Source organism: Castor canadensis, chromosome 7 (genome assembly GCF_047511655.1).
Source record: "Castor canadensis chromosome 7, mCasCan1.hap1v2, whole genome shotgun sequence".
Classification (NCBI taxonomy): Eukaryota; Metazoa; Chordata; class Mammalia; order Rodentia; family Castoridae; genus Castor; species Castor canadensis.
Genome location: NC_133392.1, coordinates 145,433,824 through 145,458,897, shown reverse-complemented (window position 1 = coordinate 145,458,897; position 25,074 = coordinate 145,433,824). Strand labels below are relative to the sequence as shown.

General features: G+C 43.4%; 1 non-coding gene across 1 annotated transcript; it reads left to right on the top strand.

Annotated features, from left to right (window-relative positions):
- The first annotated feature begins 1,234 nt into the window (after nt 1–1,234).
- LOC141425169 (U6 spliceosomal RNA) lies at nt 1,235–1,342 on the top strand. The gene has a single exon (XR_012450261.1). It is a non-coding gene; the product is annotated as a U6 spliceosomal RNA (small nuclear RNA).
- The last annotated feature ends 23,732 nt before the right edge of the window (nt 1,343–25,074 follow it).

Here is a 25,074-nt window from a genome sequence, read left to right as displayed (position 1 = left end):
CCTTCCTCCTTCCCTTTCCTTCCTTCCTTCCTCCCTCCCTTCCTTCCTCCCTTCCTTCCTCCTTCCCTTTCCTTCCTTCCTTCCTCCCTTCCTTCCTCCTTCCCTTTCCTTCCTTCCTTCCTCCCTTCCTCCTTCCTCCCTTCCTTCCTCCTTCCCTTTCCTTCCTTCCTTCCTTCCTTCCTTCCTTCCTTCCTTCCTTCCTTCCTCCTTTCCTTCCTTCCTTCCTTCTTTCCTTCCTTCCTTCCATCTCCTCCCTTCCTTCCTTCTTTCCTTCCTTCCTTCTCCTTCCTTCTCTCTCTCTGTCTCTCTCTCTCTCTGTCTGTCTCTCTCTCTGTCTCTCTCTTTCTGTCTCCTTTTTAAATGAGTATCATCTACGCTTTCTTTGCTTGGCTTCTAGGACATCACAGGTTTTTTTTCCCAGCCTCCTGGACATTTCTTTGCAGCCTCCCTTGCTGAGTCCCCATCTTAAACCTGACTCCTCAGGCCAGGCATGAGTACCCTGAGTGATTTTCTGTGAATTACTTATTTTCTAGTGATCTAAAGATCTAACCTTATCCAGCCCTATCATCCAGGAGGACAAGAATTAATCTCATTTTACATGTGAGATAATTGATGATATCCTGCCCTAGAGATGACTTCGTTAATTGTCTTGAGAGGTGTTTCATATATTGCTTTTATCTCTTGAACCAAGGCTTTATCTCAGACTGTTATAGCTAAGAGGAGTCCAAGAGTTTGCTCACTGCTGGGATGGTCCCTCATTTCACCCACACTCCATACTCTTGTGATCTCCTTTGCATATTCAGAAATAGCGTTCTTGTTAAGCCCACCCTGAAATCAACCAAGTTCAACAGAGTGTCTAGTAAAATGCTTGCACTTTTCAGATGTTAATATTGGAAAATGTAAGCCAGCATTCTAACAATGAGTTATTGACCATGGGCATTTGTGGTTTTAGAGGTAACTGAAACACCCTAACAATACTGAGTGTCCCAGTCTATGAGTTTAGTATATCTCTGTCTTTACTGAGCATTCTTTTTTTTTTTTTTTCCCTTTTTCTGCTAGCAAAGTGCTGTTGGAGTTTTTAGGATTGAGGTTTTGGACATGTTTTGTTAACTTAAAATATATACTTTTTGGGCTGGGTGTGTGGCTCGGCAGTAGAGTGCTTGCTTAGCACATGTGAGGCACTGGTTCAACCCCAGTGCTGAAAAAAATGATAAACATTTAAAAATATGCTTTTGTGCTCGATTCAGCAGCACATATACTAAAATTGAAACAATACAGAGAAGATTCGCATGGCCCCCCATGCAAGGATGACATGAAAATTCGTGAAAAAATATGCTTTTTTGGAGGTGGGGGCAGTACTGGGGTTTGAACTCAGGGCTTTGTGCTTGCTAGGCAGGTACTCTGCCACTTGAGCCACACCCTCAAACCAAGAATATGCTTTTTATATAATTTTATTTATTTATTTTTTCGTGGTACTGGTGTTTGAACTCAGGGCCTTCACCAGTCCTTTTTTTGTGAAGGATTTTTTGAGATAGGGTCTCTCGAATTAGTTGCCCAGGCTGGCTTCGAAAGGTGATCCTCCTGATCTCTGCCTCCTGAGTAGCTAGGAATACAGGTGTGAGCCACTGGTGCATGGCTTTACATAATTTTCTATTGAGAGTTTTTTGAAGGAATGTATTCCTTCAAAAACATTTTACCATGTCTTTAATATTTCGTTGACATTGGTAATTGTGATGATTAACCCCAACTGCCAGCTTGATTGGGTTGAGAAGCACCTAGCAGATCAGTGAAGAACACTCTGGGTGTGTCTGTGAGGGCGTTTCCAGAAACAATTAGATCATGAATCATCAATCAATGGTTGAATCCAAAGACGGAGTCACAATTTGCATAGACTATTGGGAGTCAGTGGAACTGTGCAAGGTGGAGCTGGCTGGACGGAGAAGGTCACTTGGGGAATGTCCCTGGGGGTTTTTTCTACCCTGGCCCCCAGGGCCAGCTTTACTCTGCTGCCTGTCCTCGGCCATGCCCTCCCTGCAATGAAACCACGGGCAGACTAAGTCTTTCCTCCCTTAGTTGCTTCTGTCAGGTATTTGGTCACAGCAATGATAAAACTATTGGTACTGATTGTATAATTTAGGTGGCAACTTTTCACTACTGCTGTTACTGGCTTTGTTTATTACCTTTCCTTAAGGTCTGCACTGTTCATAGCATTTGCTTCACTGTGTAAAACAGAAGGGCTAGTGTTGCACTGAGCCCCTTGGGGAATGCAGTCTAGAGTAGTTGCAGGCTGAGTTCCAAATCCAACACTCCAAATAATGAGGGTTTTCAGTGAAAATGTCAGTTTATCTTGAATACTTTACCATTATGGAAACAGTCTTCATTTTCCTCCTGACAATAAGTGTATTCACTTGTGATCTCTTAGTTACTTTCACTGTGATAAGTGTCAACTTGAAAAAAACCAAACTCTGCTTCGAGGAAACAAAAAAATAGTTTATTCTGAGCCAAATATGAGTGAGCATGGTCCAGGAACTTGGATTCATGACACCTTGAATGGCATGATCCACCATGGAAAAGATTCCATGAACTTTCATAATCACAGAAGAGAAAGACATGAATCAATGTGTTTATAAGATACATTGGTGGGACCATCAGGTAGATGGGCTACAACAGGTGGGGAAATTGATAGGATGTAATGTCTTCTTTATCACAGTTTTAGCTTTCAGATTGGTGGAGAACAGGTGTGTCAAGCTTAGTGACACAGTACAGCAGTTCGGGGGTGTTAGATGAGATACTGAGGTTGATAGCAAGTGACTATAAAAGGGGCTAACAGAAGCCCAAGATAAGTTTGGCTGTTTACCTATGTTTCATCTTTTTACAACCATGATGTTCTACTCAGCCAAGGTCAAACAGTCTGCAGACTCTTCAATATAAGATATAACTTCATCAGAGAACTTCAGAATTTCCGTGAATAAGAAATAGCTGTATTTCAGGATGTTTGGGGAGGAGGAGTCCAGTAGTAAGGCAAACTCAACCTTGAAACTGAATGCTCTGGAATATTCCATGTTGCTATATGACTGTGCTAAGTGCTATCACAAATAGTAAAAAGCAGTATATATCATTTATTCATTTATTTATCACTAAGCATTTAATGAGTACATTCTGGTGTGTGTTGGGAATCTGTTAGATCCTGGAGTTTCAGAGCTGATGCATGGTTCCTTTTGTCAGGGACTTGCAGGCTGACCCCTGTTGTGCTATATGATTCCATTAGAAGCAAATCCTTAGGGCATTTTCCTGACATGTTCCTGAAGCCCTGAGTTGTGCCCATTCTCTCTTCCTCTCTCCCTCTGTTGTTCAACTGCTAACAGAGACCTGGGGACTAAGTAAAACTATCACTGGTCATTTTACCTGGATGAGACTTAGGACAAGACTGATTTCTTAAGAATGTTCTGAATTTCTTCTGCACTCTGCCAGGACAGATTCTTGGGAAGGTCTGTGGCCAGTTGAACATGCTTTGCCTTACAACTTTTTTATCCTTGGTTTCGTTAGACAGAAAGAGGCACGGGATAGATAGGTGGGAAGACAGCTCAAATGCCAGCACAGGGCTTATTTGGGAAGAAGCCCTGCAGAGAGGAGTATCTAACCAAAGCCGGAACCCCACTGCCACTTACACCCTTGGGAGTAGATATAGAGCAGGGGTCTGGAGGGGCAGTTTAGCTGGGTGGGGAGATTTTTCCAGAATTGACAATTGCTAGGGGAAGCTACAGGAGATGGATGCTCAGCCAGCTTAGACTCTCTACGAGGTGAGGCGAGAGTTTGTCATTCCCTTGAGGCTAGGTGTGGTCCTTCCAGAAAGTGGTGGGGTGGTTCCAGTAAGCTGCCTGCAAGAGTAGGGTAGGGGTCCGGTCCTAACATGGCTTCCCTTTTGTTCGCCCCAACAGGTCTGATGATCAAAATATATGCCTTCACATTACCTGGACAATATTATCACATTATGCCCTCCTATGAATTCTCCTTGGTGATGCTTCTTCCTGATCCTCCAGATCCTTCCAGAAGCCTCACCAGGTGCCAGCTCCTCTGTAATTGTGTGCTTTTCATGGAAGAATCCCTCTTCCTCCTTGCCTGACACACACCCAGACCTCCTCTGAGAGTTTTCTCTACAGCTCCTTTGGGAGGATGCTCTATTTCCTGCCTCTCAAATAACGGGGGTCGGGAGCCCTTCTCTTCAGAGCCATATCTGAACCATTTCTACTACAACTCTGTTAGGGACCAAGATATGCCCCTCTCTGTCCTGCCCTCTTCCCACTGCCTGCTTCCTCTTCTCATTCTCTGAAAGTTTTTGGAGATGTTATCATTAAGACCATGGGCTTTGGAGTCAGGGATTCTTGGGTTCCAGTCTTGGGTATGCCATTTACTACCTATGAGCTCTTGGGCAAATGAGTCTCTGGACTTAGATTTTCTAGATGTAAAAATGGATAAGAACAGTGACTGCCTTGGAGAGGGTTACTAGCATTCAACACTCATTCAACTAAAAAGTATATGGAATAAAATAATTCCACATCGATAGATGCTCTGTGAAGCATTTGAGGATGTGAGGAGAAGGTCAGGGTGGAGGTGCCATTTAAATTGCGAGCTGGAGGAAGAGGAAGAGGATTAAGTAGGATAAATCACACAGGACCACTCAACCCTGAAGTGGCCAGGAGTGAGCCTCAGTAAACACTCGTGATTGTGATTAGTGTTATTGTTGCTATACTCAGCCCCTGGCACTGAGCTGTCCTGTGAGTTCAGTCTCTGTACAGGCAACCTGGCCTTCATCTAGCCCATCAGTTCTTTGCCCTGCTCAACTCCATGACCTTCATCTCTGCTCCACTGAAGATACACACCACCATGGCCATACCTCGGACCTTGCATCACCTGGGACCCCCTCAGTTTTAAAATTTTTATTTTTTTGGCGGCACTGGGGTTTGATCAGGACTTCATACTTCTAGGCAGCACTCTACCACTTGAGCCACCCTGCCTCTTTCAGCCCTATTTTTGTGATAGGGTCTTTTGAGATAGGGTCCCACAAACTATTTGCCAAGGCTGGCTTCAAACTTTGCTCCTCCTGATCTCTGCCTCCTGAGTAGCTAGGATTACAGGTGTGAGGCACCAGTGCCCAGCTCAAGGCGTGAATCTTAAGGTGATACAATCCAACCTAAAACACCATCTATATGATCCCTGCTGGAAATTGAATAATGTATCCCTGTGCCATGCGTGAAGTTCCTGGAGAGAAAAATAGGACTTTTGATGTCGCAGGTGCTACCCACCAACCAGCTATTGGCTATTTGGGATTTGTTGCCCATTTTGCACTACATAGTCCAGCCTGGTTCTGCCATTCACTCAGATTTATGGGCACTAGATTGTCACATTCCTCTCCGAGGAATCCAATGTGCTCGAGTTAACTATAATGTTCCCAACTTCCATTTCAAGTTACCTCATGGCCTGCGCAACTAAACACCAAGTTCTACTGGAACATTGAGTCCAACCAAGGGCAGGACCTTGAAAAGAGTTTGTTGCAATATTAAGTCGATATAAAATAGATTCATGGGAAAAAAGCATTTAGATTTTTCCAGGAACATGGGAACCTCACAGGAAAATGGAGACCCCCAAAAGTGGCATGGTCTAAGTACTTATACACTGGCTTGAACAAAGAGGCGTTTGTGGGAATTTCATCTCCTGTTTTCAGAAAGAAAAGGGAGGTCAGAGCACCCCTTTAGCTCCTGCTGTTGACTAATTTTTGTTTTTTTGGTGGGATGGGTTTGTACTCAGGGCTTTACACTTGCAAAGCAGGTACTCCTACTGCTTGAGCTACACCTCCAGTCTATTTGGGTCTAGTTATTTGAGAGATGGGGTCTCATGAATTATTTGTCTGGGCTGGCCCTAGACCATGACCCTCCTGAGCTTATCCTCCTAAGTACCCAGGATTACAGCTGGGAGACACCTGCAGCCAGCTTTTTTTTTTCTTTCTTTTTTTGCCGGTACTTGGGTTGAATTCAGGGTCTTGTGCTCGCTAGGCAAGCGCTCTACCACTTGAGTCACTCTTGCAGTCCAACCAAGTATCTTTAGCCCAAAATGGCATATTTTGGGGTGGCATGTCCTGCCACCCTTCAGTCACATCCTAAAGTACTGAATGCACATGAATTTTGGTGGGACAACAAGTCAGTCCTAACAGCTGGCACCTGCAAAGACAGAAACAGCAGGGCTTCTTGATAACCTCACAGTCCAATAATACAGGCTGTGGATGGCCTAACTTGAACTTACTGTTATGTGGCAAAAATCAAACCCCTGTGCTGAAGCTAGCCTTAGGCTTTTTGTTTTTGTAGTTGAACACTTCCTAAACTGGTACACATCCAAAGTGGAGCTCATCACTCTCTCTTTCCTGTGTTCCCCGGTCAGTGTGTTTGACCAGCATCTTCCCAGAAGTTGGATCACAACTAAAAGGAGTAAGGTAATGCCTTTCCCAGCGTCCTTGCCAGCCTTGGTGGCCAGGTGATATATCGGGCTAGAGTTTCTGGGAATGTTGACTTCTGTCTTTTTTTTTTTTGAGTTCCTGGGGCTTGAACTCAGGGCCTTCACCTTGAGCTACTCCTCCAAGTCCTTTTCTGTGAAGGGTTTTTTTTGAGATAGGGTCTCCAGAACTATTTTCCCAGGGCTGATCTCTGCATCCTGAGTACCTGGGCGACTTCTGTCTTTTTTATGTCCTTCTCCTCAATACATAATCAATCTCCAGTCTTTTTGGTTCCATTTCTTAAATCTTTCTCTGGTGTGAGGTGAATTGTGGCCTCTGACTTATATGTTAAAGTCCTAATTCCCAGTACTTCACAATGTGATATTAGTTGGAAATAGGGTCTTTGCAGATGTAATTAATTAAGATGAGGTCATTACTATAGTCTGAATATTTATATTTTCCTCCTACTTATATGTTAAAATTCTAATCACCACAGTGATGATTTTAGAAGGGGGTGCTTTTGGATTGGGTAATAAGAGTGGAGCTCTTATGAACAGAATTAGTGCTTTTTTTTCAGACAGGGTCTTTCTGTGTAGCCCAGGCTGGCCTCAAATTCAAGACCCTTCCTCAGCCTCCCAAGAGCTGGGATTATAGGCAAGGGCCACCACTCCTGGCTTGGATTAGTGCCCCTGTGAAAGAGGCCCCTTTCATCATCTGAGGTTCGGGGAGTGCTGCCTGTGAGAAGTTGGGCCCTCGCCAGACACCAAGTCTGTTGGCTCCTTGATCTTGATCTTCCTGTCCGCGGGATCAAGACTGAAGCCATTAAATCTGCGTTGTTTGTTATGGCAGCCTGAACGGGCTAAGACAGCAATGGTGGAGTAGGGCGGGCCAATAATCCAGCATGCCCGGTGTCCTTTCAGAAGACGATGTGAAGACACAGGGAGAACGCCATGGGACGGCAGAGGCAGACCCTGGAGTGAGGTGGCTCCAAGTCAAGGAATGGCGAGGATGGTGCCACACCAGAGGCTAAGAAGAGAGAAGGAAGGGTCCTAAGAGCCTTGGGGAGTGTGGCCCTGCTAGCACCTTGACTTTGGAGGAACTGTGAGAGAATGCACTGCTGTTGATGTGAGCTGCCCAGCTTTGGCACTTGGTACTGCAGCCCTAGGACACCACTGAGCCCTCCAGTCTACCCGTCCTCTACTCAAGGCTGCTAGGCTCCCATTTTGCTGCAAGAGCCTCCACCCTGGCTTCTCGTGCTGTTCCCTCCCTTTCATCCTCCACATAGCAGCCAGAATGAGCTTTCTAAAGATCCTCTTCCTCCCGTGGCTTCTCAGGACTCTAAGGACAAATTCTGACTCCCTCACCCAATGCCCAAAGCCTCCTGTGCCTTCCCAGCCTTGGTTTCTACCAGACTTTTCTGTTACTTTCAGAGATTTCAATTCCCCAGTGCTCCTCCCATCCAACCTCAGGTTTTAATTCCCATAGATGTCCTTTCTCCTAAGCCGTCCTCAATTCCAAAAGCTAGGGGAACGCCGGGCTCTTACCCTATCAGAACACAGAGATCCCTTTTCCTAGGATGCGTGCTTGTCTGTCTGCCTAGTCTGCAACTCCCCAAGGGCAGGGGCTGTGTCTTCTTCAACACAGTGACAATAGTGCTCAGCAGTGACCATCCCATTTCAGGTGCTCAATGCATTAATAGAGGGGAACAGAGGGCTGGGTCCTTCCATTGTCTTCTCCTCTGTGTTAGTTAGCTATCCCTCACTATAACAAGTACCTGAGATAATCAACTTATGAAGAAGAGAGATTTGAGGTTTTTGAGGTTCCAGTCCCTGACCCGTTGGCCCCATTGCTTTGGTTCTTTGGCAGCATGTCATAGCAGAGTGTGAGGCAGAGCTGAACTGTTCACCTCATGGCCAGGAAGCAAAACAGGAAGAAGAAGAGACCAAGGTCCCATAGCTCCTTTCATACCCTAAGGATCTCCCATTAGGCCTCCACGTCTTTAAAGGTCCACCACAGCTGGCACTGGTGGCTCATGCCTGTAATCCTAGCTACTTAGGAGGCAGAGATCAGGAAGATTTTGATTCAAAGCCAGCTCAGGCAAATAGTTCCCGAGACCCTATCTTAAAAGTACCCAACCCAAAAAGGGCTGGTGGAGTGGCTCAAGGTGAAAGCCCTGAGTTCAAGCCCCAATACCACAAAAAAAAAAAAAAGATTCTGCCACCTTCCAAGAGTGCCACCCTAGAGACCAAGCCTTTAACAAGTGGACCTTTGGGAGACAGTCAAATCCAAATTATAGCATCCTCTGTCCCATGACTCACTGCTGTGAGACCCAGGCTGGTCCCCAAATCCCTCAGCCTTACTTTCTTTCTTTCTATTTATTTATTTATTCATTCATATGTGCATACATTGTTTGGGCCATTCCTCCTCACTGTCTTCCCACCCCTCAGCCTCAGTTTCTTAGGGTCTCAGAATGAAATGACATAGACATACCAGGTGCAAACACACCACCTACTAAAGATGCAAGAAACACCCATGTTCTCCCTTCACAGGTTAAACATTTCCTCCTTGTTCAAATCTTTACATTTTTGTAGACCTTGCTTTTCTATTATGAAAAAGTTCATTTACTCAGCATCCTAACAAATATTTAGAGATGGGAAAATTCTCCGTGGACTGAATTTCTGATTTTGTTGTTATTAACATGCAGTGGTTTTGCCAGGGGTCAGTGAGACCTTCTACCAGGTAGAAGACAAGATACCATGAAAGCTATTCTTTTCTTTTTCTTTTTTTTCAGTACTGGGCCTCATGCTTGCTAGGCAGGTGCTCTCCCACCTGAGCCACTCTGCTAGCCCTTTTTAGCATTGGATGTTTTCAAGATAGGGTCTCATGAACTATTTGTCTGGGCTGACCTTGAACCTCCATCCTCCTGATCTCTGCTTCCCTAGTAGCTAGGATTACAGGCATGAGCCACCCGTACCAGTTAAAAAATGTGGATCAGGGTGCTGAAGGGTGGTGACGAGGGGCCTGTCCCTGATTCCAACTCCCTAGGGGAAGCCTCTAAGGGGAGAAGACACTAGGATCCCTGCCAAGGGCTGGCCACTTAAGCCACAGCATCTCCTTTAATCCTCATGTGAACCCATGGGGTAGACTTATCCCATTTTCCTGGTGAGAAAACTGATGTTCAGAGAAGTCCCTGCCTTCCATGTGTACCTGCTATGTGCAGGCACTGTCCTAGGAACTGGATGGAGGTAGAACACAACGAAACAGACAAAATCTCAGCCTTGGGCAGTAAACAAGATGAAGAAGCAGAACAGAGTGTGTAGGAGAAAAATGAAGAGGGCAGGGGTGTGGAATGAAGGGGAGGCTGCGATTTGGGTTAAGGTGATCGGGGAAGGTCTCCTGCAGAACATGACCTTGGAGCAAAGACCTGGAGCAGGGGAGAGAGGGCTCTTTGTAGATAACTTAAGAAACTTCTGGGGTTTACCAGGAATCATATAAGGGCTGGCTTTGGAACTAGTGCAGCAGTTCTCCCAAGTCTCTCTCAATCTTTTTTTTTTTTGGCGGGGGGATATTGGGGATGGAATCCAGGGTCTCGTGCATGCTAGGCAAGTTCTGCCACCAAGCTACACCCCCAGCCGGAGCCTCCTTTTCAAGAAGCAGTGCTACTTGTCCTGCAAGCAGGGAGTGTGTGTGTGTGCTTCTGTGCGTGCACATGTGTTTGTCTAGGAGTGGGGACCAGGCCTGTGGGGACCCACTTTCCCTACTGACACCTTCCAGGGACTGAGACCTCATGGTACTGGTTTTCATGGAAACTTGGCAACTTTTCTAGTCACCTCACTCTGAGCCCTACACCACATTCCAGTGGCTTTATTTATGTGCCTTGCAACCCTACCAGGCTGGGTCTGGGACAGGTTGTCATGGTGATCTCTCCACTCTTTCCAGAGAACTTTTCAAGGATGTTGTCCTTGGGCCTGAAATAGTTCTCGCCTGCTGGCGGCCAGCAGGAAGATGAACTCTGGCGTGGTGAAGGAGATCGGAACCCTACTCTTTCTCTCAATCTTTGAATTTGCACTAACAGCATAGTGGGTAGGGAAAGACTTCTGGGGAGGTGCTCCAAGGAGCTCCCCCCCGTTAGGACTGAAGATGGTTTTTACAGAGCTTTTTTGCAGTGGTTACATTCTAGTTATTAAATTTAGAGCTTGCATTAGACAGCCTGCTAAAACAGAACGTTTGTGTGTGACTTTTTTTTTTTTTTTGAGACAGGGTCTCGCTATGTAGTTCAAAGTAGCCTCAAACTCAGGATTCTCCTCCCTCCACTTCCTTAGTTCTGGGATTACAGGTGTGTACTACCATACCCAGCAAAAAAAAAAAAAAACAACAATTTTTAAAAGTTCAACTTCCCTGAGGTATGCATACAATAAAACACACCCATCTTTTTTTGGGGGGGATACTAGGGTTTGAACTCAGGGTGTCACGCTTGCTAGACAGGCACTCTACCACTTGAGCCACTCCACAAGCCCTCCACACCCATCTTAAGTGCATGGTTTGATCAATTTTGACAATGTATGACATGGGTAGTGACCATAGCTGTCAAGATATCTAACTTTTCCATGCCCCCTAAATTATCCTTGCCAATTTACAGTTCTTTCCCCTACTTCATTCTTAGGCAGTCCTTGATGTACCATCTGTCACCGTAGATCAGTTTTACTTTTTCTAGAAGCTCATATAAATGAATCACCCAGTATGTACACTTTTGTGGTGGGATTCTTTTGATTGACATCATGATTTTGAGGTTTATCTGTGTGGCTGCCTATATCAGTAGTTTGTCCCTTTTTATTGCTGGATACACTGTATGGAGTGAGTGATCATGTTTGTGTCCCTCCTTGCCTTCTCTTATTGACAGACGTTTGGGTTATTTCCAGTTTTTGGTTATTATAAATGTTAAAAGTCTCCCTCTCCTTCCCTACAAAGAAACTTTAAAATTTTTTTGGTGGTACTGAGGTTTGAACTCAGGGCCTCAAGCTTGCTAGACAGGTGCTCTACCACTTGAGCCACTATATCAGTCCCAGAAAGTAGCTTTGAAATGATCAATTTGATTTTTGTTCTTTGTTTCTGCTTTACCTACCTCTTTCTGTGTATAAAACCAATCCCTTCTGCTTGGGACATTGAAATACTCATTCTACTTTGTGAAATGAAATGTTCCCTGGTTCTAGAGTTGAAAATAAAGTCAATTATGATTTTTAAAATAAATGGTTGTAGCCAGACACCGGTGGCTCATACCTATAATCCTAGCTACTCAGGAGGCAGAGATCAAGAGGATTGCGATTTGAAGCCAGCCCCCGGAATATAGGTTGCAAGACCCTATCTTGAAAAATACCCAACACAAATAAAGGGCTGGTGGAGTGGCTCAAGTGATAAGAGTGCCTGCCTAGTAAACGTGAGGCTTGAGTTCACATCCCAATGTCACCAAAAATAAATAAATAAATAAAAGGTTGTAATTTGGTCCTTTATACACGTAAAGTTGTGCATTGATACATGTCTTTGTGTGAACACATACTTTCATTTCTCATGGGTAATACCGAGAATAGAATGGCCAGGTCGTCATTACGAACTGCCAACAGCATGTTCTGAGGCAGCACTGGTGCAGTTGGGTTTTGAGGCAGTGGAGCTACAATGTCCAGGCAACAGGGAGAGCGGAGTCTTCCACCAGTGACCAGTAACTTGCCTGCCTGTTTGGGAAAGTCCATGCACTCCTACTGGTAGCAGAGGGAACAGGTGGGGTAAGAGTTGGGTGGGGAGGTAGTCACAAGGAGCCATGCTTAGTGCAAAGAGATGGCTGAGGCTAAGGGGAATTATGGGACCTTAAGGAAGCTATGGGAGGGGCTTAGGATCACAGGGCCAAAAATATCAACTCAAAGTCATCAAGAGGTCTTTTTAGGGCGGCTGCCTTATCTGTCCCATTTTTCACTGCCGTATATCCACTTTAGCAAGGAGGAAGAAAGATGGAAGAGGAATACATCGTTAGCAGTATCTATTCTGAGGGTGGTTTTGCAAAGGAGGAAGAAATCCTGTAAATTAACAAAATGTAGGCTAATATTTGGGAGGCTGAGATCATAGGGATCGTGGTTTCAGGCCAGCCCGTCCAAAAAGGTCACAAGACCCCATGTGAATGTGAAGAGCTGGCTGTGGTAGCAAGTGCTGTCATCCCAGCTACAGTGGGAAGCATAAAATAGGATTGCAGTCCAGACTGGCCTGGGCAAAAAGCAAGACCCCATCTCCAAGATAATCAGAGCACAAAGAGCTGGAGGCATGGTCAAGTGGTAGAGCACCCATCTAGCAAGTGTGAGGTCCTGAGTTCAAATCCCAGTACCACCAAAAAAAAAAAGTTACAAGAGAAAACCCAGTAAGCTTCTTAGTCTGTGCACTGGGCATAGCCACAGGAGCCCTTGAAGAGGAGTAACTCAAACCTTAGGACTTGGGTGTAGGTAGCATCTTTTGTTTCTTTGTTTTTTGGTGTTACTTGGGTTTGAACTCAGGGCTTTGGCTTGCTAGGCAGATGCTCTACCACTTTTGTCAATCCCCCTCCCCTCAAGCCCTTAGGTAAGCATCTTAACAAAAGAAAAACACAAGACAAAGAGACAAGACAAAGCATAAGGACTCTTATGCTTTCCAGGGTGGCAAACTATAGGAAGGTAACTACATGTGGAAACTAATGGAAGGTGGGGGTTATTTAGTAAGATTTGTTCAAAAGTTCTTCCCTGGCGTCATATCTGGGTTGATAAGACTCTGGAGTTGTGATTACCTTTGGCCTTTTGGATTGAGAGGGGAGGAGGGACAGTTTTCGTAAGTTTATGTCCTGCATTCAGGCAAATGTGGGAGGGTGGAGAGCTTTTTGGCATCTGCCACTTCTAAATGGCCCTCAGCTCACAATGACCCTATGTTAAAGTGGCATGTTTCTGCAGTGGCTTGTTTGGCCACTCTTCAGTTGAGATACACATCTCACTGAGTCTTCACAAAGGTTTGGGGAGGCGAGTGTTCTTCCTTCAGGTTTTGAGATGGAAAGTATTTTAAATGGGCTGGTGGAGTGGCTCAAATGGTAGAGTGCCTGCCTAGCAAGTGTGAGGTCTTGAGTTCAAACTCCAGTATCACCAAAAAAAAAAGTATTTTAATTATTATGGAGGATGCTGGGCAACAGCACTGCTACTCATGAGAGAGGGATAGCTGGACCCATTGGGTAAGCTCCAGGGCAGTGCTGGTAATGCACGCACATGCACACACATGCACAAACGTGGGTGCACATACACGGAATAATTGATTTGCTCAAGATCACACAGCCAGATCTGGATTTGGACTCCTGACTCTGGTGTCCTTTCCTATCTCACTGCTGGGCTTTTAGGCCCTTTCTTTGGATGCTAGGGTAAGACACTGACATTTGCCTTGTCAGCAACCAAGACAAATATAGAAAAGACTCTATAACAAAGGAAATTTTATTTGGGAATAAAACAAGAAAATGGGTTTCATGGGAGACACATGGATAGATGAGATGGCCTAGCGTGTGTCCACAGAATAAAGGAACTGTTAGAGCTTTGCTGGAAAAAGAAAAGCCCCAAAGTGCCATCAAGTTCGGGCAATCACTATGAAAAACTCTCAATCCTAAAAGTCACAGCAGGCTCTTTTATTGGGTTGTGCTTGTGAGACACTGCCAGGTGACTACACGTGGCCCGTATACAGTACACTGTATGCACTGTATGCAGCCATTCTTGTGATTCTGTTACTAGTTTGTTTGGTTGGTTTTTTTGGCGGTATTGGGGTTTGAACTCAGACTTCATGATTGCTAGGCAGGCATTCTACCACTTGAGCCACAATGATTATTTTTGAGATAGGGTCTTGTGAACTATTTGCCTGGGGCTAGCTTCGAACCATGATCCTCCTAATTTCTGTCTTTTTTTTTTTTTTTTTGAGGCAGGGTCTTGTTATGTAACCTAGGCTGGCCTTGAGCTCACAGTCTTCCTGCTTCAGCCTCCAGAGTGCTGGGATTCTGTCCCAGTCATTGAAGGATTTCTCCCCTGCTCAATTAGTGCTTGGACCCATGATTACGAAAGGGAAAGAGGACTCAGTGTGGGATCAAAAACTGGCAACCGATTGAGTGACTCAAATAGGATGTGGCATTGCAATTAGAGTGCTAGACCAGAGGTCCAACTGCAGGGGCTCCAACGTGTAGAGTGGGCCACTCGGTCCATTACACCAATTAAGGAGAAGAGTCATGGTGAAGGTCAGAGAAAGGAGATTTACTAACACACTAGCCACGCATGGGAGGAGAGCATTTCAGTCCATCTTTGGGGTACACATGTGAGCCTTAGGTTTAAATAGATGAAGAATTGGGGCAGAGAGTAAGAGATATGCTTAATTACAAAATAGTCCCCATCAAAGTGTGGTCAAAGGTGTGGCTGTTGCTCTTTATTTCAGGGTGGCCAGGCGGGGCCTGCTCATGATAAGACAGTCATTATTGCCCAAGGGGTTGTTTTCACTGTTGTCACAAGAAGTTATCCATAAGCTGTGTGTTCCAGAATCCAAGGTGAAAGCAAAACACAATGGCTCAGAACAAAGGGGACAGATGCACAATGGACTCACAGCATTTGCAGGCTCAAGTGAAGAGGCAGTGCTTTTAGCAAAAGTTGCTTCTAGCCAGTGGCTCATGCCTGTCATCTTAGTTACTTGGGGGGCTGAGATTAGGAGGATAGAAATGTGAGGCCAGCCTAGGCAAATAGTTCTTGAGACTCCAGCTCCAAAATAACCATGCTCCCCTATCAGAGAACCATTTCTTGTGGATACAAATGAAATCAGAATCTTCTTGTGAGATCAGAACCTGCCATGCAGGCTAGGGTCACAGGTCTCTTAGCTTAGCAGCAGAAAGTTCCAGATTCACGCTGAGGAATTTTTCTGTCTTGTGAGTGTGATGCATGCAATTCACAGGCAACGGAGGGTGAGATACAGACAAGAAGTTTATTAAGAGAAAGGACAAAGCTCCCACGTGAGGTGGGGAAGGGTCCTAAGTGGGGTGCCAGCAAATTTTGGGTCTGGGTTTTTTTTTTTTCACCTGTTTGCTCCTGGGAGTAGTCTATTTCCTATGATAATTAGGTGTGCAAAAAGCAGCATTCTGCTTGTCTGTGCCCGTAAACTTCTGATCAGACCATGGTCTCACCTGTTCTCATTTAGATCCTTCTCACCTTTTCCCTTTCCCACCCACCTGAGTTTTGAGTTTTGCTACAAATCTGGGGCTCTTGTCAGGGACCTGGGAGCTGGTGGCCTTGTGAAGATGTTCCTGAGACTTTCCCAGCATGGGGTCTGGCTTGGTGATATATGTGCCTTGTTGTCATGCTTACCAACATACCCTTTCAACTTTTCATCTAAGAACTTTCTCTCCTGTCATTTCCTTCCCAGAACCCTGTCCACCCAGTTCTCAGATTCTAGGGCTCTTCACTTAACCCCTTTCTGATATAAGAAAGGGGGCAGAGGGTGTTGTTGAGCTGGCATCCGTGCTGTAACAGCCCACAGTAGACACTAGTGTTAGTGTCACCTGTGCAGTCTGAGATCAGGAGACTTCCAAATTCTTTGTGTGCCACAGGGAAGAATCCATGGCAGAACACGTGGGTATAAATGGAGTTTATTAAAAGTTAATAAAGGGGAATACAGGTGGAGGTCGGGAAGCAGAGAGAGACAGTGTGCTTCTCTTCTCCAGGTGCTTTTAAAACTTATGCTAACCTATGGGAAGGGAGGAACAGGTGATTCCCATCCAATAATCAGTAAGTGGGGAGGGGCAGGGAGGTCCCCAGGCCAGGTGAGGGCTGGTGAGGGCTGTCCGAGCTGTCCCTGGACCAGGCATGGGCAACCTACACACACATCCAAAATTAAATCACCTATCTCCTCTGAGTCCCGAACTTTCCTAGCCTGACTCACTAGTGCTGAAGATATTCTTTTTTGTGTCCTATGGCAGGAGGCCCCTTGATTTGCCAGGCCACCTGACCTTATAGGTTCTCACATTTGTTGGGAGGTCTGGTTCTGATCTGATAAAACAGGAAGGAAAAGCTTCAGCAAGCTCAAGGGAGGCTTTCTCAGGTTAGCTGGGTATACGAAGTCTTTGCCCTACTCATTGAAGGGCTACATCTGTTTAGCAATCAAGTTAGCGTAAAGGATATGCCTAGTTTCCCAAGTATGACTTTCTAACATTTTCTTTTTACTTATTATTTTTTTGGATGGTACTGGAGTTTAAACTCAGGGCCTTGCACTTGCGAGGCCAGTACTCTATCACTTGAGCCACACTCCTATCCCTTTTTGCTTTAGGTTATTTTTCAGGTAGGATCTTAGGATTTTTGCCAGGCCTACCTCAGGCCAGGAACCTCTCAAACTCCACCTCTGGAATAGCTGAGGTTATAGACTTGAGCCACTGTGACCTGGCACTTTCTGACATTTTAATTGACCATTTAAAACTCATTACAGGAGCTGGCAGAGTGGCTCAAGTGGTAAGAGTACCTGCCTAGCAAGCATGACACCCTGAGTTCAAACCCTAGGGCTGCTAAAATAAACAGACAAAAAACCCTGTTACATTAGCCTAAAATGCCTTTTAGTTCACATGATTTAAGTAAATCTTTGACAAAAATGTTTCTTTGGGTTTTTTTTTTTTTAATGGTACTGGGGTTTGAACTTAGGGCTTCATGCTTACTAGGCAGGCTCTCTACCATTTGAGTCACTTACTCTGCCAGCCTGACAAAAAAGGTAATTTAAATTTGTTGGCAAATGAGTGTATATATTAAAAAAGACTGAAAGATCCCAAATCAATGACCTAATGATACATCTCAAACTCCTAGAAAAACAAGAACAAGCAAATCCCAAAACAAATAGGAGAGAAATCATAAAAATAAGAGCTGAAATCATGAAATAGAAACCAAAAAAACCATACAAAGAATTAATGAAACAAAAAGTTGGTTCTTCAAAAAAATAAACAAGATCGACAGACCCCTGGAAAACTTGACTAAAATGAGGAGAGAAAAAACCCAAATTAGTAGAATCAGGAATGCAAAAGGGGAGATAAAAATAAACACCATGGAAGTCCAGGAAATCATCAGAGACTACTTCGAGAACCTATATTCAAATAAATTTGAAAATCTTAAAGAAATGGGCAGATTTCTAGATACATATGATCATCCAAAACTGAACCAAGAGGAAATTAATCACCTGAATAGATCTATAACACAAAATGAACTTGAAGCAGCAATCAAGAGTCTCCCCAAAAAGAAAAGTCCAGGACCTGATGGATTCTCTGCTGAATTCTATCAGACCTTTAAAGAAGAGCTGATACCAACCCTCCTTAAACTGTTCCACGAAATAGAAAGGGAAGGAAAACTGCCCAACACATTTTATGAAGCCAGTATTACACTTATCCCAAAACCAGGCAAAGACACCTCCAAAAAGGAGAACTATAGGCCAATCTCCTTAATGAACATTGATGCAAAAATCCTCAACAAAATAATGGCAAACCGAATTCAATAACACATCAAAAAGATTATTCACCATGACCAAGTAGGCTTCATCCCAGGGATGCAGGGGTGGCTCAACATATGAAAATCAATAAATGTAATAAACCACATTAACAGAAGAAAAGACAAAAACCACTTGATCATCTCAATAGATGCAGAAAAAGCCTTTGATAAGATCCAACACCATTTCATGATAAAAGCTCTAAGAAAACTAGGAATAGAAGGAAAAAATATAATATAATATAATTATATATATTATATAATATAATATAAAAGCTATATATGACAAACCTATAGCCAGGTTCCTCTAAAATCAGGAACTAGACAAGGATGCTCACTATCTCCACTCCTGTTCAACATAGTACTGGAATTCCTAGCCAGAGCAATTAGGCAAGAAGAAGGAATAAAAGGAATACAAATAGGTAAAGAAACTGTCAAAATATCCCTATTTGCAGATGACATGATCCTATACCTTAAAGACCCAAAAAACTCTACTCAGAAGCTTCTAGACATCATCAATAGCTACAGCAAGGTAGCAGGATATAAAATCAACATAGAAAAATCATGAGCATTTCTATACACTAACAATGAACAAACTGAAAAAGAATATATGAAAACAATTCCATTTACAATAGCCTCAAAAAAAATCAAATACCTAGGTGTAAACCTAACAAAAGAAGTGAACGACCTCTACAAGGAAAACTATAAACTTCTGAAGAAAGAGATTGAGGAAGACTATAGAAAGTGGAGAGATCTCCCATGCTCATGGATTGGTAGAATCAGCATAGTAAAAATGTCCATACTCCCAAAAGTAATCTACATGTTTAATGCAATTCCCATCAAAATTCCAATGACATTCATTAAAGACATTGAAAAATCTACTGTTAAATTTATATGGAAACACAAGTAGCCACGAATAGCCAAGGCAATACTCAGTCAAAAGAACAATGCAGGAGGTATCACGATACCTGACTTCAAACTATATTACAAAGCAGTAACAATAAAAACAGCATGGTACTGGCACAAAAACAGACATGAAGACCAGTGGAACAGAATAGAGGACCCAGATATGAAGCCACAAAACTATAACCAACTTGTCTTTGACAAAGGAGCTAAAAATATATGATGGAGAAATAGCAGCCTCTTCAACAAAAACTGCTGGGAAAACTGGTTAGCAGTCTGCAAAAACTGAAACTAGATCCATGTATATCACCCTATACCAACATTAACTCAAAAAGGATCAAGGATCTTAATATCAGACCACAAACTCTAAAGTTGATACAGGATAGGAAATACTCTGGAGTTAGTAGGTATAGGTAAGAACTTTCTCAACGAAACCCCAGCAGCACAGCAACTAAGAGATAGCATAGATAAATGGGACCTTATAAAACTAAAAAGCTTCTGCTCATCAAAAGAAATGGTCTCTAAACTGAAGAGAACACCCACAGAGTGGGAGAAAATATTTGCCAGCTACACATCAGACAAAGGACTGATAACCAGAATATATAGGGAACTTAAAAAACAAAATTCTCCCAAAACTAATGAACCAATAAAGAAATGGGCAAGTAAACTAAACAGAACTTTCTCAAAAGAAGAAATTCAAATGGCCAAAAAACACCATCTCTAGCAATAATGGAAATGCATATTAAAACCACACTAAGATTCTACCTCACCCCTGTTAGAATAGCCATCATCAGCAACACCACCAACAACAGGTGTTGGCGAGGATGTGGGGAAAAAGGAACCCTCTTACACTGTTGGTGGGAATGTAGACTAGTACAACCACTCTGGAAAAAAATTTGGAGGCTACTTAAAAAGCTAGATCTACCATTTGATCCAGCAATACCACTCTTGGGGATATACCCAAAAGACTGTGACACAGGTTACTCCAGAGGCACCTGCACACCCATGTTTATTGCGGCACTATTCACAATAGCCAAGTTATGGAAACAGCCAAGATGTCCCACCACTGACGAATGGATCAAGAAAATGTGGTATCTATACATAATGGAATTTTATGTAGCCATGAAGAAGAACGAAATGTTATCATTTGCTGGTAAATGGATGGAATTGGAGAACATCATTCTGAGTGAGGTTAGCCTGGCCCAAAAGACCAAAAATCGTATGTTCTCCCTCATATGTGGACATTAGGTCAAGGGCAAACACAACAATGGGATTGGACTTTGAGCTCATGATAAAAGCGAGAGCACACAAGGGATGGGTGAGGATAGGTAAGACACCTAAAAAACTAGCTAGCATTTGTTGCCCTTAACGCAGAGAAACTAAAGCAGATACCTTAAAAGCAACTGAGGCCAATAGGAAAAGGGGAACAGGTACTAGAGAAAAGGTGAGATCAAAAAGAATTAACCTAGAAGGTAACACCCACGCACAGGAAATCAATGTGAGTCAATGCCCTGTATAGCTATCCTTATCTCAACCAGCAAAAACCCTTGTTCCTTCCTGTTATTGCTTATATTCTCTCTACAACAAAATTAGAAATAAGGGCAAAATAGTTTCTGCTGGGTATTGAGTGGGGGGAGAGGGAGGAGGCAGAGTGGGTGGTAAGGGAGGGGGTGGGGGCAGGGGGGAGAAATGAACCAAGCCTTGTATGCACATATGAATAATAAAAGAAAAAGGAAAAAAAAAAAGAAAATGTGGTATCTATACACAATGGAATTTTATGCAGCCATGAAGAAGAACGAAATGTTATCATTCGCTGGTAAATGGATGCAATTGGAGAACATCATTCTGAGTGAGGTTATCCTGGCCCAAAAGACCAAAAATCATATGTTCTCCCTCATATGTGGACATTAGATCAAGGGCAAACACAAGGCGATTGGACTTTGAGCACATGATAAAAGCGAGAGCACACAAGGGAGGTGTGAGGGTGTGAGACACCTAAAAAATTAGCTAGCATTTGTTGCCCTCAACGCAGAGAAACTAAAGCAGATACCTTAAAAGCAACTGAGGCCAATAGGAGAAGGGGACCAGGAACTAGAGAAAAGGTTAGACCAAGAAGAATTAACCTAGAAGGTAACACACACGCACAGGAAATCAATGTGAGTCAATGCCCTGTATAGCTATCCTTATCTCAACCAGCAAAAACCCTTGTTCCTTCCTATTATGGCTTATACTCTCTCTACAACAAAATTAGAGATAAGGGCAAAATAGTTTCTGCCAGGTATTGAGGTGGTGGCGGGGAGAGGGAGGGGGCAGAGTGGGTGGTAAGGGAGGGGGTGGGGGCAGGGGGAGAAATGACCCAAGCCTTGTATGCACATATGAATAATAAAAAAATTAAAATAAAAAAAAATTGTTGGCAAGGTAAGAGTAAAGATGTCTAAAATGGTTAACATGTTTTTGCTTAGGCTGCTAGTTGATTAGGATGATATTTCTCTGTTAGATGTTTCTGATACAATGTTCATTGATTTCTAGGTTTTGAGTACAGAAATTTTTAGGGTTTTTATTTGGCAAATAAATGATTTCATGTATTGACTATGCTTGCCTGATATCTTGGGTTTCCTGGGTAATTTAGAAATAATTGCTAAATTAGAACTAAATTAGGTAAATATAAAGAGATGTTTATAAATACATGTAGAGATAAAATATCTGAGTCACTTATAAGTACTGATACATCAGTTGCTATAATTAAAAAAGTTATACCACACCTGGCATTTAAAAGGTTTTCTAAGCTTCTATTTTTTTCCTTATGGTTCTGGTGAACAAACCCACGGCCTTGCACATTCTAGGCAAGTACAGCTTGCTTACAGCTATCCCCCCAGTCCTGAGATCAAAATTTAATGTACTGAAATAAAACCAAAATCTAATTCCCTATATCTAAAGCAACAAGGTTGTCCTAAAATATTTATCTACACTTCGTAACATTTATAAAGATGAAGTTTAAAGAAGAAAGATTTTGTATTTTACCAAGATAATTTCTTGTGCTTTTTGCTATATGGTTTTCATTACTTAGGGAAGCAAGTCTTGGGATTGAAATCAGGGCCTCCTGTGTGCTAGACGAGTACTCTATCACTTGAGCCCTTGGAGTCACCACTGAGCCTAGAAAACTAAGTCTTTTTTTGAGGGGAGGGCACTATGTAGCCCAGGCTGACCTTGAACTCATTATGTAGTCTAGGTTTTCTTTGAACTTCATGTTTGCTAGGCAGGCTTCTAGTGCTTGAGCCATATGTCCAGCCATTTTTCCTCTGGCTTTTTTTGAGATAAGGTCTCCTTTGGACCTCAGTCTTCCTGTTTTACACTTCCTGCTGTAGCTGGGATGACAGGTGCATACACCATGCTTACCTTTGTTTTTCTGTTGAGGTGGGATCTGGCAAACGTTTTGCCCAGGCTGGCTTTGAACTATGATCCTTTTGATCTCAGCCTCCTAAGTAGCTAGGATTACAGGTGTGAACCACTGGCACCTGGCTGTGTGAGTATCTCTTTTAAAGTCTTTAAATGGTGACTTCATAACTCTTGTTAAACAGACAAATATTACTGTAGGCTATTATACTGTATGTAACAGTCTGTCTGTAGCTAGAGATGTATATTCATCCAAGGGTAACTATGCTGTGTCTGAGTTTTGTCTAATTGTTATTCAAAAGTTTGAAGAGTTAAGAGTATGTGGATTTAATACATGCAGGTAACCAACAATTGCTCACCTTTACACCATATGTATTATCTGGACCTCATAGAACGTGGTGGATGAAATGTTTGGAGTTTTGGCTTTTTATATTCAGTGCCATTCAGGGGGAAACTCCCCCACCATTTGGGCAGGCCTGGTGTATGTTTGCTTTGACCGTAGCATTTTGTTACTGTGCAGATGAGATGCACCTGTCCACCAGGTAATCAGTCTACTTGTGTAACTGGAACCATAAAAGGGAAGATCTTTTGGTGTAGCCAGTTTGTGTGCTGGCCAGTTTAGTCTGCTTGTTAATTAAACTGACAGCTTTTCCCTCTTTGTCTACATGCTGGAGAGTCCAAGGTTAACCCCTTTGCTTTGCAATTAAACCAGGCAGTCTTCTACCCCTTAACTCTCTTTGATCGTCAGAGCAGTAAACCTGTCAACCAAGATATACAACTTCAGAGAAGTGGCATCAGACACTTGAAGAATGAAGGTCAGGGGCCACTGTGAGTATGCATCTGGTCACACGGTCAAGCTGAACCTCTGAACTGCCTTTTAAAAGGCCAGGGGATCAGTTTTCCGGTAACACTGTGGTTACTCCTATGGTCCCCTAAACTTACAAGAGGTCTAAAGCTATCCTTTGGTTTCCTAAAAATTACTGTGATCCCAAAATAGAAAGAGAGATATACTATGGAATTAAGGGTTTGCACAAACTTTGAAAGGTTTGAGAAAGTAATAAAATGGTTTTAGAAAGGAATGGAACTCAGTGGAAGGGCAACTGTTCCCTAGTCTCATTTTGTATCCTGAAGCACCCTCCATAACTACAGAAAATTACAAAAGTTAGAATTAAAACACAGTACTCCACTTCAAGACTGGTGGAAATGGCCTTATGGGTGTTCAACAACCAAGACTTGGAGACCAAAGCCAAGGGGGATGGAAGGTATAAGAGGATAGGCAATATTTTGCCTTGTTCTGCAAGGTTAGCCGGGCATTCAGGGTCAGTGGGTGCTGTGGAACAACTCTGGTAAGTCACCCACCCTCTGGATTAGAGAGGCCGCGGAGACCCTCGTGTTTGGGCTCTAACCAGTGTACATGCAAATAAGGAGGGGCACTGGAAGAGAGAGTGCCCAGAGAAAAACCAAGGAACACTTAGTCTTCAGGGATAAGCCCTCTTGCCAGATGGCACAACTAGTAGAGGATAAAGATTAAAGGAGCAAAAATGTCTCTCTTAAATATCTAAAAGAACTGTGGAGTCTTGGTTGACCTTAACTATAGGAAGGAAAAAGGTTGATTTTTTTTTTGGTTGATTTAGAGGTCACATACTTGGTCTTGAGCATCCAGCAGGGAACGTTAACCAACGACAAATGTGCTACTATGGAGGTGGAAGAAAAAGAAAAGTCGTACAAGGACAATTTAAAGCGGGATACAGTGGTCTCTTTAAATGGAACTTGAGATAGGACCAGCATTATGCAAACTCAAGACTCCACAAATCAAAATGGTGTCACTCACAGATAACTAGAGCCATACATGCAATAACAATCAGATAAGACTGTGCCAGACCATGAACTTGCACGGCCTCCAAAACCTTACATACCATGACTTCTATAAGGACATCTGTCTAGTCACTTTCTACTTCACACCGGGGTCACTTTTGTTGTAAATTATTGCTATTTTGAGCATCTGGCAGGTGTAGAAAGCTTCAGCATCACGTCCTATTATTCTTGTTTAGTTATCTGAATTAAGACAATTAGTTTCTTTCTGCTCTTTCCACTCCATAGGTCATCTTGGGGAAAGAAGAATCTTCCTCTCCCTCAAGGATGGAGTAATCGATAGCAAAAAAAAGCAGAGTAAAAAGAATAGTGGAACTCCTAGGGCTTTCATTGACGAAAAGGGAACAGGGAGAGAGCTAAACTGGATCGAAACAGAGACTCTGGGCACTGTGCCTCTGCTGTGGGATGTACTCAAGGAAAGGTACCAGTGGCCACAGTGTTCAGGGATAAGAGCTGACGAGTTCCAGCAGTCTCTAGCTACACCTACAACATCCTTACCTGCAGAGAGTGCAGCCAGCTTGCTAGAGGGTGACTTGGCCACCATTGGGCTGGGACTTCTTGTGCCTTCAGTGCCCACCAAGCACTCTGGGTCTAATGTGATTCCCATCACTATCACTGAAAGCAAGTGATAGGAGGTAGTAAGACTCTCACTTACGTTAATAAACCTATTTGATTCAGGGCTACAGTGGTTCATGCTTGTAATCCAAGCTATTTGGGAAGCTGAGATCAGGAGGATCAAGGTTTGAAGTCAGCCCAGGCAAATAGTTGAGAGATCCCTTACCTCCAAAATAATCACAGCAAAATGGGCTGAAGGTGTGGCTCAAGCAGTAGAACACCTGCTTTGCAGTGCAAAGCCCTAAGTTCAAACCCCAGTCCCACGAAAAAAGAAAC